We start from the raw sequence: 14190 nt of genomic DNA on the forward strand, positions 1-14190 counted from the left end.
CTCCTATGCAAAAGCTCCCTCAGGTGGGTGGATGGTTTTGTTGTGGACACTGATGCTAGTGGGTGTGGTATCGGGGCAGTGCTATCTACAAGCCACCCAACTCTTGGTACAAGCAGTGGTCATCTCACGCCTCGACTACTGCAATGCCATACTAACGAGCCTCCCGGTCTGTGTTGTAAAACCACTGAAGATGGTTCAGAACACTGCAGCGTGTCTGGTCTTTAACCAACCAAAATGGGCGCATGTCACCCCACTGCTCATTGAGCTCTACTGGTTAACAGAGGTGTTAACAGAGCAGGCTCCTTCCTACCTGCACTCGCTCCTAAAGGCTTACAGCACTGCCGCTGCGATCCTCCAATGAACGTTGCTTAGCTTTGCCAAACATTCACACAAAGCAATCGAGACTGTTCTCATACTTGATTCCCCAATGGTGGAACAAGCTACCTTCCACTGTCAGAGCAGGGGCGTCCCTCGCTATTTTTAAGAAACTCCTGAAGACAGAGCTCTTCAGGGAGCACTTGCACTAATTGCCTCTTGCAATCTAACCACTACCAACCTCATCTCCTTCTTGCCCTCCTTTAAGGCCTGACTATGTTTGTTCTATGTACCTCATTATTTGTAAGTCGCTTTGGATAAAAGCATCTACTAAATGTAATGTAATGTAATGTAATGTAATCTCAGGTTCAGGGGGGTCAAGAGCGAGTGATAGCGTACTGTAACGTCCTGCCGGACGTGTTGAAGGATGGTCGAGAGACGTTGCAATGAACAGTCGTCGCCTTTATTGCGGGAGCTACACTGGTTGCTATCGGCTACAACCACGCCAAAATAACAACGCTAACGCTAGCACACAAGCCGAACGCACACACACAGCAGCCGCTCTCTCTCTCTCACCCCCGGCCCCCCTACGCTCTCCTCCAATCACATGCTTGCCTCATACCTTAAACACAACAGTGCATCTAACAGTCAATAAACACAGAACAATACTGCAGATTCGCTACATTATTCCCCCCTTACTAAGTCCCTCGCCCCGAGGGATCAGTACAAATAGTCTCTGAAGTGACCCGGGGGCCTTCTCTGTCTCTGAGGTCTACTGGGGATGACCGTAAGGGGCTGAGCTTGCTGCTGAACAGGGGATGAGTCTGGGGGTGGGACAGACTGTGGGGAGTTGGAAGGGGAAGCATTGGGTGAGTCCAGGGGTGTAGCATTCTGGCTCCCCTGGGAAAGGGACGAGGGTCCGGAGCGACAATGGGGGCGTGAATCCCCTCTGTATGGGGCCAACCTGTCTCTGTGGAGGGCCACACGTCTACCCCTAGGTGGTAACTGAACCCTATACACCACCTCCCCCAGCTTTTCTAAAATTTCACACGGTCCTACCCAATGACAGTCCAGTTAGGGCACCGTCCCTTCTTCCTTTTTGGGCTGTACACCCACACCAGGTCCCCAGCCCTAAAGTCCTTCCCTTTGGCCCTAATGTCATAGTTCCTTTTCTGTCTTATGCCTGCTTTCTGAAGCTGGTCACGAGCAAATGCATGAGCTGACTCCATATGGTCCTGGAGCCTCCTTGCATACTCTGGTCCCAGAGGAACCGTTGGTGTGTCTGGGGGTTTGCCGAAAATGATTTCTGTAGGTGTCCGTAGCTCTCGCCCCAGCATGAGAAGAGCATGTGTGCATGAGGTGGAATCCTGCACAGCAGATCTATAGGCCAATAAGACCAGCGGGAGGTGTATGTCCCAGTCACGCTGGTGTTATGCTGTGAGTATGGCAAGCTGTTTTGCAAGCATCCTGTTAAACCGTTCAACTAGGCCGTCATTCTGTGGATGTAATGGGCTGGTCCTTGTCTTTTGTATACCTAGGCGTTCACACATAGCAGAGAAAACACCAGCTTCAAAGTTCCGTCCTTGATCACTGTGGATGACCTCTGCTGCACCAAACCTAGAAAACATGCCCTCCACCAGGGCATCTGCAACAGTCCCTGCCTCTTGATCTGGTATGGCGTAGGCCTCCGGCCACTTTGTAAAGTAGTCCATAGCAACCAGAACATAACGGTTCCCTTTGTCTGAACGGGGAAATGGGCCCATTATGTCTACTGCAACTCTTTCCATTGGGGCCCCTACTGCCAGCTGTTGGAGCTGGGCACAGGACTGGTCTGGGGGACCTTTGTGAGCGGTGCATAGATCGCACCGGCGGCAGAAGTCCTCAACGTCCCTCCTGACTTGGCCCCAGTAGAAACTTTGCCGGACACGACGCAGCGTTTTTGAGACTCCAAAGTGTCCCGTTCCAGCAGATCCGTGACAGACCTTCAGCACCGACTCTCTAAGTGTCCTGGGGACCACCACCTGCCACCTCTCCTCACCTGTAGCTGGCTCTTTCCACGCCCTCTGGAGCACCCCATCCTTCACTCGGAGAGCCAAAAACTTTTCAAACAGTCCTTTAGCGGCAGGGGAATAACCAGCAATCTCACTCCACTGTGGTTTTTGTCCTGACTCCACCCTCCGCAGCACTGGTTGTAAGTCTGAATCCCGTTCCTGATGCTCTCTCCACTCTGGGGGGTCAACCACCTGTGTCACTCTGCAGAGCAGCACCTCTCCGTCCCGCTCCTCCTCCAAGTGGAGTTCGTTCTCCCGAGCCTCTCTCTTCTCACAATAGCGGCATCCATCTAGGGCACAGGGACGCCTGGACATGGCGTCTGCATTAGCGTGACGAGTCCCCGCTCTGTACTCCACCTGGAAGACATATGGTGCCAGTTCTTCCAGCCAGCATGCAATCTGCCCCTCCGGCTCCTTGAAGGACATTAACCACTGGAGGGCTGCGTGATCAGTCTGGACAGTGAATGGTAGGCCGCAAAGATAGTACTTGAAGTGGCTTATTGCTCTTACAACAGCAAGAAGCTCCCTGCGTGTGACACAATAGCGCCGTTCCGCTTTATTGAAAGTCCTACTGAAATAAGCCATCACTTTCTCACCTTCTTGGCCCACTTGGCTCAGTACTGCTCCCATCCCCACATTGCTAGCATCTGTGTCCAGCACGATTGGCAAGTTCGGGTCTGGGGGGGTGAGAATGGGTGATTCAGTCAAGGCCTTTTTCAAGCAGATGAAGGCCTGCTCGCACTCTGGTGTCCAGACAAAATCACTGCCTTTACGCTGCAGGTGGAATAGAGGCGCAGCTATGCAAGAAAAACCACGCACAAACCGCCTGTAGTAGGAAGCCAGCCCAATGAAGCTTTTTAGCTCCCTCAGATTGGAGGGGGTCGGCCAGTCCTGCACAACTTGCACTTTCTCCTCCATAGTGCTTATGCCCTCTCCTCCAATCCTGTGTCCCAGAAACTCTAGTTCTCTCCTCATAAAGCAGCACTTGTCTGGATGGAGCTTCAGACCTGCCGCTGATATCTTTTGTAGGGTCCGCCGCAAGGATATCAAGGCGGCCTTAAAGGAGCTCCCGTGAACAAGAATGTCGTCCAGGTATACTAAGCACTCCTGTCGTGGTATTTCAGCCAGGACCTTCTCCATTAACCGTTCAAAGGTGGCTGGGGCATTACACAGGCCGAAACTGAGCACATGAAAATGCCATAGTCCTCTCCCGGTGCAGAAAGCAGTCTTTGGTTTTGCATCAGCGCTTAGGGGCACCTGCCAGTACCCGCTGCGCAGATCCAATGAGGAGAACCAGGACGAGCCAGACACCAAGTCCAGTGACTCGTCAATGCGGGGCAGCGGGTATGAGTCTTTTTTTGTGACGCTATTCAAAGGTCTGTAGTCCACACAAAATCTCATTTTTTGACTCTTCTTTTTGTTGACCATCACAACCCCTGAGGCCCAGGGGCTGTCAGAGGGCTCAATGATTCCAGCCCTTAGCATCTCCTCGATCGCGCTGTCAGCAGCTGCCTGATGTGCAAGGGGAAGGCGGCGAGGACGCGTTTTGATGGGCTTCGCGTCTCCCGTGTCAATTTCATGCTGCACCAGGTGTGTCAGGCCCACTTCCCCCTCCGTTAATGCAAAAATGTCTTTAAACTCCTGCAGTACTTCCCACAGCTCCTTTCGCTGTTGGGGTTACAAATTATCGCAGCTCCGCTCCCATATCCCCCTTACTGCTGCCAGTCGGTCTATCTCTTCCCCCACAGGCTGTTGGTCCAGGGCAGAAGGGTGCCCTCTAGCTGGAGACTGTGGTGTGGGGGGCAGGGGGGCTGGGGAAGGAACGGGGGGTAAAGGGGAGCTTGGAATTTCTGCGGCTCTCGCAGCAGCTGGGTGAAGGCGTGTGGTTTGCATGGGACGCCCTAACATAACGGTTGGATCCCCAAGAAAACTCAGTGTGTTTGCTCCCAGGTCTATAACACAGCGAGTGGCCCGGAGAAAGTCCAGTCCCAATATGCATGGGTCTTGTACTGCTGCAACCCACACCTCAAAGTTCACTGACATTTCCCCCACCCGAACAGTGACCACCCCTTTTCCAAGCATCGGGGCCAGCTCACCAGTCACTGTTCGAAGTTTCACCACAGTAGGCTCCACCCGAGTTTCAACTGGAACCAAATCAGGTCGCATCAGAGTAGCAGTGGAGCCTGTGTCAACCAGCGCCACACATAGGTTGCCTGCCAGGGTAATGGGAATGTGGCAGAAATTCCCCACATGCGTCCAGCCCACGACCCGTGCAGACTCTGCAACGTCATCAGTCCCACTCCCTCGACCCTTCGGTTGGGCTCCATCCAGCATAGGCAGGTGGGACACAGGGGCAGGGGTCTGTGTTGTCCCGTTTACACAGACCCTGAGTCGTTTTCCTGATTGCGAACCTGCCTGGGGCACCGCACACTGATGTGACTGGCCTGGCCACACACCCAGCACACAGGAGGGCCCTGGCGTGGGCGAGGACGAACGCCGCCGCGTGGCGATTGCAGCGACATCGCGCGGATCAGTTCGGTTAACTCAGCAGCCCATTCTGATTTCTCTTGGCCTGGCCTCACCTCCGCCACGGCCCTCACAGCGGGGGCAGCTCCGACATGGTGGCTTACCGCAGCTGCTCCCACCGCCTCTCTCTCTAGGGCCAGCTCCAGCGCCTCCTGCAGCGTGCAGGGATGAGCCAGCTGTGTCTGCATGCGTAGCTCACTGGGAGTTATGGCGTGAATGAACTGGTCCCTGGCTAGCTCACTTTGCACATCAGGGGTCATGTGGGAATATGCTCTTCTAGTCAGGGTTTCAATGTCATTGGCCAGTGCACGTAATGGCTCCCCACTCAGTCCCTGTCTGCTTGCCAGCTCTGAACGCAGGACACCGGGCTGGTTACACTGACCGAAACGCCGCTCCAGGGCCCCGACTAAAGCCCCATAGTCACCCCTCTCAGCTGGGCTTAGCAGTAGCAAGCATGTTAGGGCTTCATCAGTGAGGCACAGAGCCAGCTGAAGTGCTTTCATGTCCTCTGACCAGCCCAGAGCCCGAGCTAACAGTTCGAATTGGGCACGGAAAGCCTCCCAGTCCGCCCTACCGGAGTATTTTGGCGTTTTCACTTGGGGCTGGTACCCATCACCGCGAGTTTTCGCGCATGCGCGGTCTTCCTCCCTCGACGAGCCGAACCCAGCATCGGCAGCTAGCTACTTGGCTGTCTGTCTCAAGCGAGCCACATGCTCTGAAGCACGGTCAGAGTTCGTCCCAAGCCACAGGGTGCCAGCGTACTCACCGTCCTCCGCCTCCACTTTGATACGCGGCGCGTCGGCTCTTTCCCGCTGCGCGGTCATCCCGCCGGCTGATAGTGAGCTCAAGCAGCCTAGTCCGAGCAACACGTTGCTAACAGCGGTCTTTTACTTGCTGACACCAATGTAACGTCCTGCCGGACGTGTTGAAGGATGGTCGAGAGAGACGTTGCAATGAACAGTTGTCGCCTTTATTGCGGGAGCTACACTGGTTGCTATCGGCTACAACCACGCCAAAATAACAACGTTAACGCTAGCACACAAGCCGAACGCACACACACCGCAGCCGCTCTCTCTCTCTCACCCCGCGCCTCCGCTCTCTCACCCCCGGCCCCCCTACGCTCTCCTCCAATCACATGCTTGCCTCATACCTTAAACACAACAGTGCATCTAACAGTCAATAAACACAGAACAATACTGCAGATTCGCTACAGTACTATAGCCGTGCTCTCAGTAAACAGGAGCGTAACTACTGCGTAACCTGCTGAGAATTGCTTGCCGTAGTGTCAGGTCTGAAACACTTTAGACACTATCTTTATGGCACCCCGTTTGTGCTGCGTACTGACCACGCTTCGTCAACCTGGCTGATGCAGTTTAAAGAGCCAGAGGGACAGGTAGCTCGTTGGATTACTGCCCTCCAAGAGTTTCAATTTGCCATTCAAAATTGAGCGGGACGGTTGCATAGCAATGCGGACGCGCTGTCACGCCGCCCCTGTCTAGAGGTAGAATGCCGCTACTGCACGCAGCTAGAGCAGAAGGCGGAGGTGGTAGAAGAATGGGTAGCGGCCATGAGGGCGCCGAACTGATAGAGAGCTGCGGGCGCAAGGAGTTTCAGAAAGCCCAGGGGGAGGATCCGGTGCGCCGTAAAGTTTTGCAGTGGAAACAGGGGGGCCACCAGCCAGAGTGGAAAGACGTTACACCGCACGGGCCGGACTTAAAAGCATATCGGTCCTCCTGGGACAGTCTAAGCGAGTGTGAGGGACTGCTGTATCGGCGCTGGGAGGACACGGTTCCCGACAAAATCGTGTGGCAGTTACTGGTTCCGCGCAGCTTGAGGCAGCTTTTGGCTATGAGCATGTTTTCTGTCTCTGAGTCTACTGTCTGGTTGTCACAATGTATATGTGTCATGCAGAGCTGGTGAGAAGGCGTGGCCTAAATCCTGAACCCCACTAAGGGACATGAGTGACGAGGGGAGGAGCACGTTAGCCTCCAAAGAACAAACTCCGAACTCCAATGCCCAGGCCTTGCCTCCTGTTCTGCAGCAAGGTGGCTAGACTAAACCTTATGTTCGACCCTGGCATACAAGCCACAGAGCAGGGGGCAGTAATGGGGAAGTGGAGCAATGAGCTCTCTGTCTGTTTAGGCTCAGTTGGGACAGTGAGCTCATTGGTGTCAAATGGCAATGAGCCATTTCCTGTCTATGCTGCACTCAACCTAATGTCCGCGGCAGCAGCTAATTTCACCAGCTGGCCATCGTTTTCCCGCCATGTGTGTTTCTCAGCTATGCCTGTTGAACTACCATGGTCAGAACTGCTGCCAGCACACATCCACTCTCCCTTTAACCTCCGCCGCTTAGAGAGCCAGAGACCAGTTCGGTAGGGGGAAGGAATAGTGTTCAGTTTTCCCTCTACCTCGGGCTGTATCTGCCTTACCTGAATTTATTGATGCACTGCTCGACTTCTTCCAACTCGGCTGTCCCCTCTTGCTTTAACATCAATGTAGCATCAGCACAGAAGAAGACATGGAAAACATTGTGCGTACTAACAAATGCTCTTTATTGAACAGGCATTTCAACAGGCAGCAAGAAATGTCCAGTCCAACCCTGATGTGAAACATGTGAAGGGGTCACATAGGAGGACATGACAATCAAGAAGGATAAACACTTTTAATACTTTTTGACTTCAAAGCCCACCCTCCTGGGACACAGTTTATTCCAAGCAACAAAACTACACCAATAACAGCAACAACATGATCAACGATGAGCTCTTTCTTACCCAGGAGTGTGGGGTTCTCGGAGAGCTACTTTGCATGACTGCGTCCCCTAAGTTCCTCATGGGATCATGGTCCACGGTGGATGCCAAAATACAGATTTAATGCCTGGAAGGATATTTGGTAAAATCAAAAATGAAAAAACGAAATAAATCGTATTTTCTGAACATTGACATGATAGCTAATTCACCACTGGTGTTATGCCTGTAAAGGTGAAAAGATGAGCATGAGAGTAAAGCACAGAATGGCAGCTTTTATTTCTGGGCAATGTTCTTTACATAACATAAACCACACAGAAAAAATATCATTGCTTATGTGAACCTCACCACTTTCAACTGAGCATAAGTACTGAGACAAATGAATGACATTTGATATGATTGATCAAGTATTCCATGGTCCCTTAATTGTGAACACATTAAGGTACTGTGAATGTGCAGTCACTGGGCTGTTAAACTGGTAAACTGCATCAACGGAATTCTGTAGAAAGCAAACCAGCTCAAGGATAATGAATCTGTCATTCTTCAGCTTTTCCACAGAACTCCAGATAACTAGTACTGCAGGATGACTATTGCACAATAGCCATGATCACACGCTCAGAAGTCATTAGTCTTTCCTCACAGGACTCCAGAAAACTGGTCTTGCAGGATGACTATTGCACAATAGCCATGATTATTGGCCTCCACCCGAAAGTAAAATCTGTTGCAAGAACTGACTTCCTGGTAAGTTCTGTTCCTGCCCTTTATCTGTCAGTACTGGTGATCTTTGATGAATTGTGAAAATGCAAATGGAATTGACATTGGGGGGTCTTCTGTAGATCACAGTCCAATAAACACAAGTCAAAATGTTTTTCAAACACAGTAAAGCACACATGATGATTTAGTGATCACACTGCTGCCTAGTACATCTAATCATGATCGATACAAAATATAAATGAAAAATTAAAGTGATATTTATGAGATGGAATACCTTCAAGTATATCATTTTTAGTTGCATGGCTCCTGTGAGACACAAGCTGACAAAATAGTGCAAAACACAAAGAGTAGTCTTGTTACTATGGTTCTGGGTGTTGGTCTTCCATTCTCAACAGCCTCATGCCTTTGTTGATGTATAGCCTAATGAATTACAGGGTAAAATATCTAACTTAATACATGTTGTTCTTTTTTCTTTTCCAATACAGTGTGCCTCAGTACTAGTTCCACATAAAATGCACTCACTGGCCACTTTATTAGGTATTTAGGTTCAATTGCTTGTTAACACAAATAGCTAATCAGCCAATCACATGGCCGCAACTCAATGCATTTAGGCATGTAGAGGTGGTCAAGACAACTTGCTGAAGTGCAGACCGAGCATCAGAATGGGGAAGAAAGCGGATTTAAGTGACTTTGAACGTGGCGTGGTTGTTGGTGCCCGACGGGCTGGTCTGAGTATTTCAGAAACTGCTGATCTACTGGGATTTTCACGCACAACCATCTCCAGGGTTACAGAGAACTGTCAGAAAAAGAGGAAATATCCAGTGAGTGGTCAGTTGTGTGGACGAAAATGCCTTGTTGATGTGAGAGGTCAGAGGAGAATGGGCAGACTGGTTCCAGATGATAGAAAGGTAACAGGAACTCAAATAACCAAACAAAATCTTTGAGGAATGTTTCCAACACCTTGTTGAAAGTCTGCCACGAAGAATTAAGGCAGTTCTGAAGGCAAAAGGGGGTCTAACCTTTTACTAGTAAAGTGTAGTTTGGATTATGCCTCTGAAAAAGTGTTAGGGCCATGTAGCCCTAACACTTTGCCCTACCCCTCTATCTTAACAAAAAATGGGACACCCTAACTCTAGACATGAGCGTGCAGGGGCAAACATGGGCTGAAGGTTAGGGATACAGACTCATGACCGGAAGGTTGCCGGTTCGATCCCCAGAGCCGACAGCACATGACTGAGGTGTCCTTGAGCAAGACGCCTAACCCCCAACTGCTCCCCAGGTACTGCGGATTGGGCTGCCCACTGCTCTGGGCAAGTGTGCTCACTGCCCCCTAGTGTGTGTGTGTGCTCACTAGTGTGTATGTGGTGTTTCACTTCATGGATGTGTTAAATGCGGAGTTGAAATTTCCCCATTGTGGGACTAATAAGGGTATCTTAATCTTTTGCTTGTCAGAATAGCTGAACCAATTCTATGCACATCAGTCATAATTGCCATCATGAATGTAAACTAAGTTGTCCCTTCACTTGTCAGTACAAAAAAAATACACTTCCTTACTGCATGTTTGATTAAAAGAAGACAATAGTTAGTTCTAGATCATAGTTTAATTCAGCACAGTATGTGAAACACTAAATACAACTAATATAATACAACTTACACATGAAGTCTGACACATTTGAGACTTCACACCCAGTTTGCACCCAGGTGTCCCTTTTGTCCAGCAATGTGGCAGTTCTGGGCATGCTTCATGTCATGCCTCTGGTTGTGTGGAAGATGGTCATCATGTTCATCCTTTTTCTTTGGGCGTCCTGACCTCTTTGGGTGGGGTACTGTCAGTCTGAATTAATTCTTTGTTATGAACCTGCACGTACACTCCGCTCACAAAATACCATTTGCTGACAGTTCCTAGAATTTGAAAAACCACAGCAGTGTTGTGGAATCATCTTCTGACCTCTGTTTCGGACTCACACACACTTCACACAGTTTCTGCATTTAAAACTAGACTTAAAACTTATCTGTTTTTTACTAATATCAGTTGTTTGCACTATTACTCTCTAATATCTCTCCATAAATGGACCTGTCCTGTTAACCGATTTCTCTCTCTCTCTCTCTCTCTCCATTATTTGAGCCTCTGGGATCCACCAGAGCTGCTAGTGTCACAATAACTCCATCTCGGTTGGCTGATCTGCACCGTTTTGACAATGGAGCTTGACACTGTACAAAGCTATGCAAATCTTACCTACCTTGCATGCATGAACTGACCTTGCTGAAGATGTTGCTGCTGCTTAAACTTGAACTATTTCATTCGCCATTGGCTTGCTCATGGGGGCTCAAACCAGGATTTTTCTGTAGAGCTGCTTTGGGACACAATCATATTTCTCTGGTGCTCTCTATCTTTTTCAGGATGCTAAGATAATTTAACAAATTCCTACTTGTATTAATCAAAAATAAACTTAGCAGGTCCCACTGGTGAGCTAACCTTGACCCTAAGAATAGCTTAACCAGTCTGCATTGACATCCCTGTAGCTACTGAATCATTTTGTGCATTTGGATAATAATAATAATAATAATAATAATAATAATAATAATAATAATAACAACAATAATAATAACAGCAACAAATAATATCAGAGTAATATAGGACATTTTAAGCAACAGTATTACCTGAATGTGTATCAACATTTCTGTGAAAGTAACGCTCCCAGCTGTGCTACTGTTTCAGCAATTGCAGGGCTGGATTATATCTAATGTACATGATAAACACCAGTACACCTCCATTTACAACTGTATTTTCTCTGTTACTTTCTGACCCTGTCTCATCAACATCACTCACCTGACTGTCTTCTGTGGCTACATTAACAAACAGGAACAAGAATATAAATATAATATACAATAAATACACTAAACTATATACATGACAAGGACATATGACACTAGCTAGACAGGACAACAAAACAACACACACCAATCTGGGTCCCATTTAATTAATGGAAAGTGCAGGTATGCAATGCTAGTAAAGGTGTGTGATTAGCCATTAGTTGATGTTGGAAAGAGTCTATATTGGTCCAATTGGATATTGGTGGAGGCATTAGTGTGTTCAATAGTTTGACTGACTAGGGAAAGAAGCTGTTGTATAGTCTGCTGGTGGTGAAACAGATGCTCTGGTATCTTCTGCCAGATAGCTGGAGGGTGAAGAGTCCATGAAAAGGCAGGATGGGGTCCACAATGCTGGTGGCCTTGAAAATGCAGTTGATCAATTTTTTTTGTGTTACAAGCTCAGGAACCACTAAGCTGATTTCCATGAACTGCAGTATAGAACACTCTTAAATTATGATTAATCATAAAATGTACACATTGTTGTTTTTAAGAGTGGTTTAAGAATAAGTAGGCTTACAAGCCAGAAAATGCTTTTGAGACCAACCTAGATAGTATACTACAATGTGGTGTGTCACAGCACATTATGAAAGAGATACATGTAAAAGAAAATGATATATCACCCTATGGGTGCTGTACAATATGTGCTATTTCAGGTGCTGTAGAATAGTCACTCTACTTCTAGTGCCTGTTACCTTCATTCATCCATTCTCACCTTTCTGCAAGACACATCACATAGGAGTGGTTTAATAGTTAATACCCTTAATTAATCAGATTCAAGATTCAAGAGTTTTACTCTCATATGCACAGCACAACAGGCAGTTATACTGTATATGAAAATCTTACTATGCTGTTCCTCCATTCACCAAATATAATCTTAATATAAATTAGAAGAAAATAGAAAATATAAGAGAAGAAATATACAGTTATATGTGCAAAGTTGAAAGAAAAATTAAAGTTACGTGTGTATGTGCAAGTATGTAGAGCAGCTATTTATAAAGTGCATGTTGCAAGTAACAGATGTAAACAATAGTGTTCTGTGTAAGTAATAGATGTAGAATAGTAATATTTACACAGTGGCAGTACAGTGTATGTAAGGTACAGTTATTGAATGCTAAGTTGGCCAAAAGTTAAACCAGCTCAGAGTGGGAGATGGGGGAAGAGGTTGTGAGTGAGGTGTTCACAAGCCTGACGGCCTGTGAAAAGAAACTGTCAGTCTTGTAGTCCTGGACGTCCCACTCCTGTAAGTCCCCTGCCTGAAGGTAGGAGTGTGAAGAGACTGTGCTGGGGGTAGGTATTGTCCCTGATTATGTTGTGGGCCCTTCTAATGACCTTGGTGTGATAAATGTCCTATAGTGAGGGGAAGGCTGCTCCTGAGATGGACTGTGCAGTTTTGATCACACACTGGAGAGCCTTTCTGTCCTGAGCAGTGCAGTTTCCATACCAGACCGTGATGGAGCTGGTAAGAACGCTCTCAATCATACTCCTGTAGAAGGTGCTGAGAATTTTGGTTGGCATGAGCCGGGAGTCTGCAGTGGTGTAGTGGCCCTTCAGCTTCAGCCTGTACTGTCTCTTGGCCTCTCTGATAGATCTATGCAGATCATATCTGGACCTTTTGTAGTCTTCAGTGTTGTCTGAGAGAAATGCATAATGGTGAGCATGTAGCATGGACCGAACTTCACCAAGGTTTCTGGTTGGGGTATTTTCTGCAGCGCTTTGTAGGAATAATACAATACATAATTTCAATACAGCTGCTGATGTAGCCCATTACCCCAGAAGCATAGTCGCTTGCCACCATGAACATGGTGTCCGGATGTGCGGTCTCTTGTTTACTAATGGCATCATGCAGCAGCCTCAGTACCATGGACGAGATGTAAATAGCCAGAATAAACACAGAGCTGAACTCTTTAGGGAGATAGAAGGGTCTACACTTCACCATCAGCAATTCTATGTCAACTGAACAATGTTTTTCAACAGTCTTTACGTTGGAACACCACCTATTGTTCACACAGAGGCAGACACTGACGCCTTTGTTCTTCTCTGACGCTGCCATGCAGTACCTGCGATGGACAGAATGTATTTCTAACTGGATCGCTGAGTCTGGCATGCTGTCCGAGAGCCAGGTTTCTGTGAGAATAAGAGCACGGTGCTCTCTGATCTCACGCTGAGTTGTTCTGGTTCTCAGCTCATCCAGCTTGTTTTCAAGGGAGCAAACATTAGCTAGCAACAGGCTAGGTAGCGGTGGCCGTGTAGCCCTAGCCTTTAGCCTAGCATGTAGCCCACCTCTCTTGCCCTGCTTCTGCTTTGGCCTCTATGTTCGTCAGCTGCGCCACTCAATTCCTGGTAATGACCATCAAACCGAGTGGGGCGAGATGTAGTGAACACTGGCTGAAACTCTACTTCAAGCTGAGTATTTACCTAACTTATAACCAAACCAAAGTTAAGGGCCTTTTGGCACCAGCGAGTCTGGAGTTAAAGAGTGTAAATCTGTCAACTTAACACTCTCAACCTCAAACTCACTCAAATTTACAACTGAACTAAGGACCAGAACCCCTCTCTCCCTTGACCCAAGGGGCAACACAACACCTCTCTGGAATTTGGCCATATGGCTTTCCAAGTCCTATAGACAACTCTTTCTAGAACATACATTTCTAAGGTATATATCCACTCCAAACTGCAACCATTCATTAAAACTCTTTTTAACTAAAAGAGACATGCCAAATACAAAACCGGTACGACAATCTGGGTTGAAATTCAAACTTTCTAAAGTCCCTGAGGATCTTCAGCATGGACCCACAGCACTCCAAAGGGGTGAAAACGAGAATTACTACATCACCACCATGAGAACTGTCGCTTACAAAGGACCTCAGGTAAAATCATTTATATGCATGTTTGACTAGTATCCGTATCTGATTTGCAAGTGATGATGCTTGTATTTGTGTACTCAGTAACTTAAAATGTGTATTC

This window comes from Pygocentrus nattereri, chromosome 1 (genome assembly GCF_015220715.1).
Source record: "Pygocentrus nattereri isolate fPygNat1 chromosome 1, fPygNat1.pri, whole genome shotgun sequence".
Lineage (NCBI taxonomy): Eukaryota > Metazoa > Chordata > Actinopteri > Characiformes > Serrasalmidae > Pygocentrus > Pygocentrus nattereri.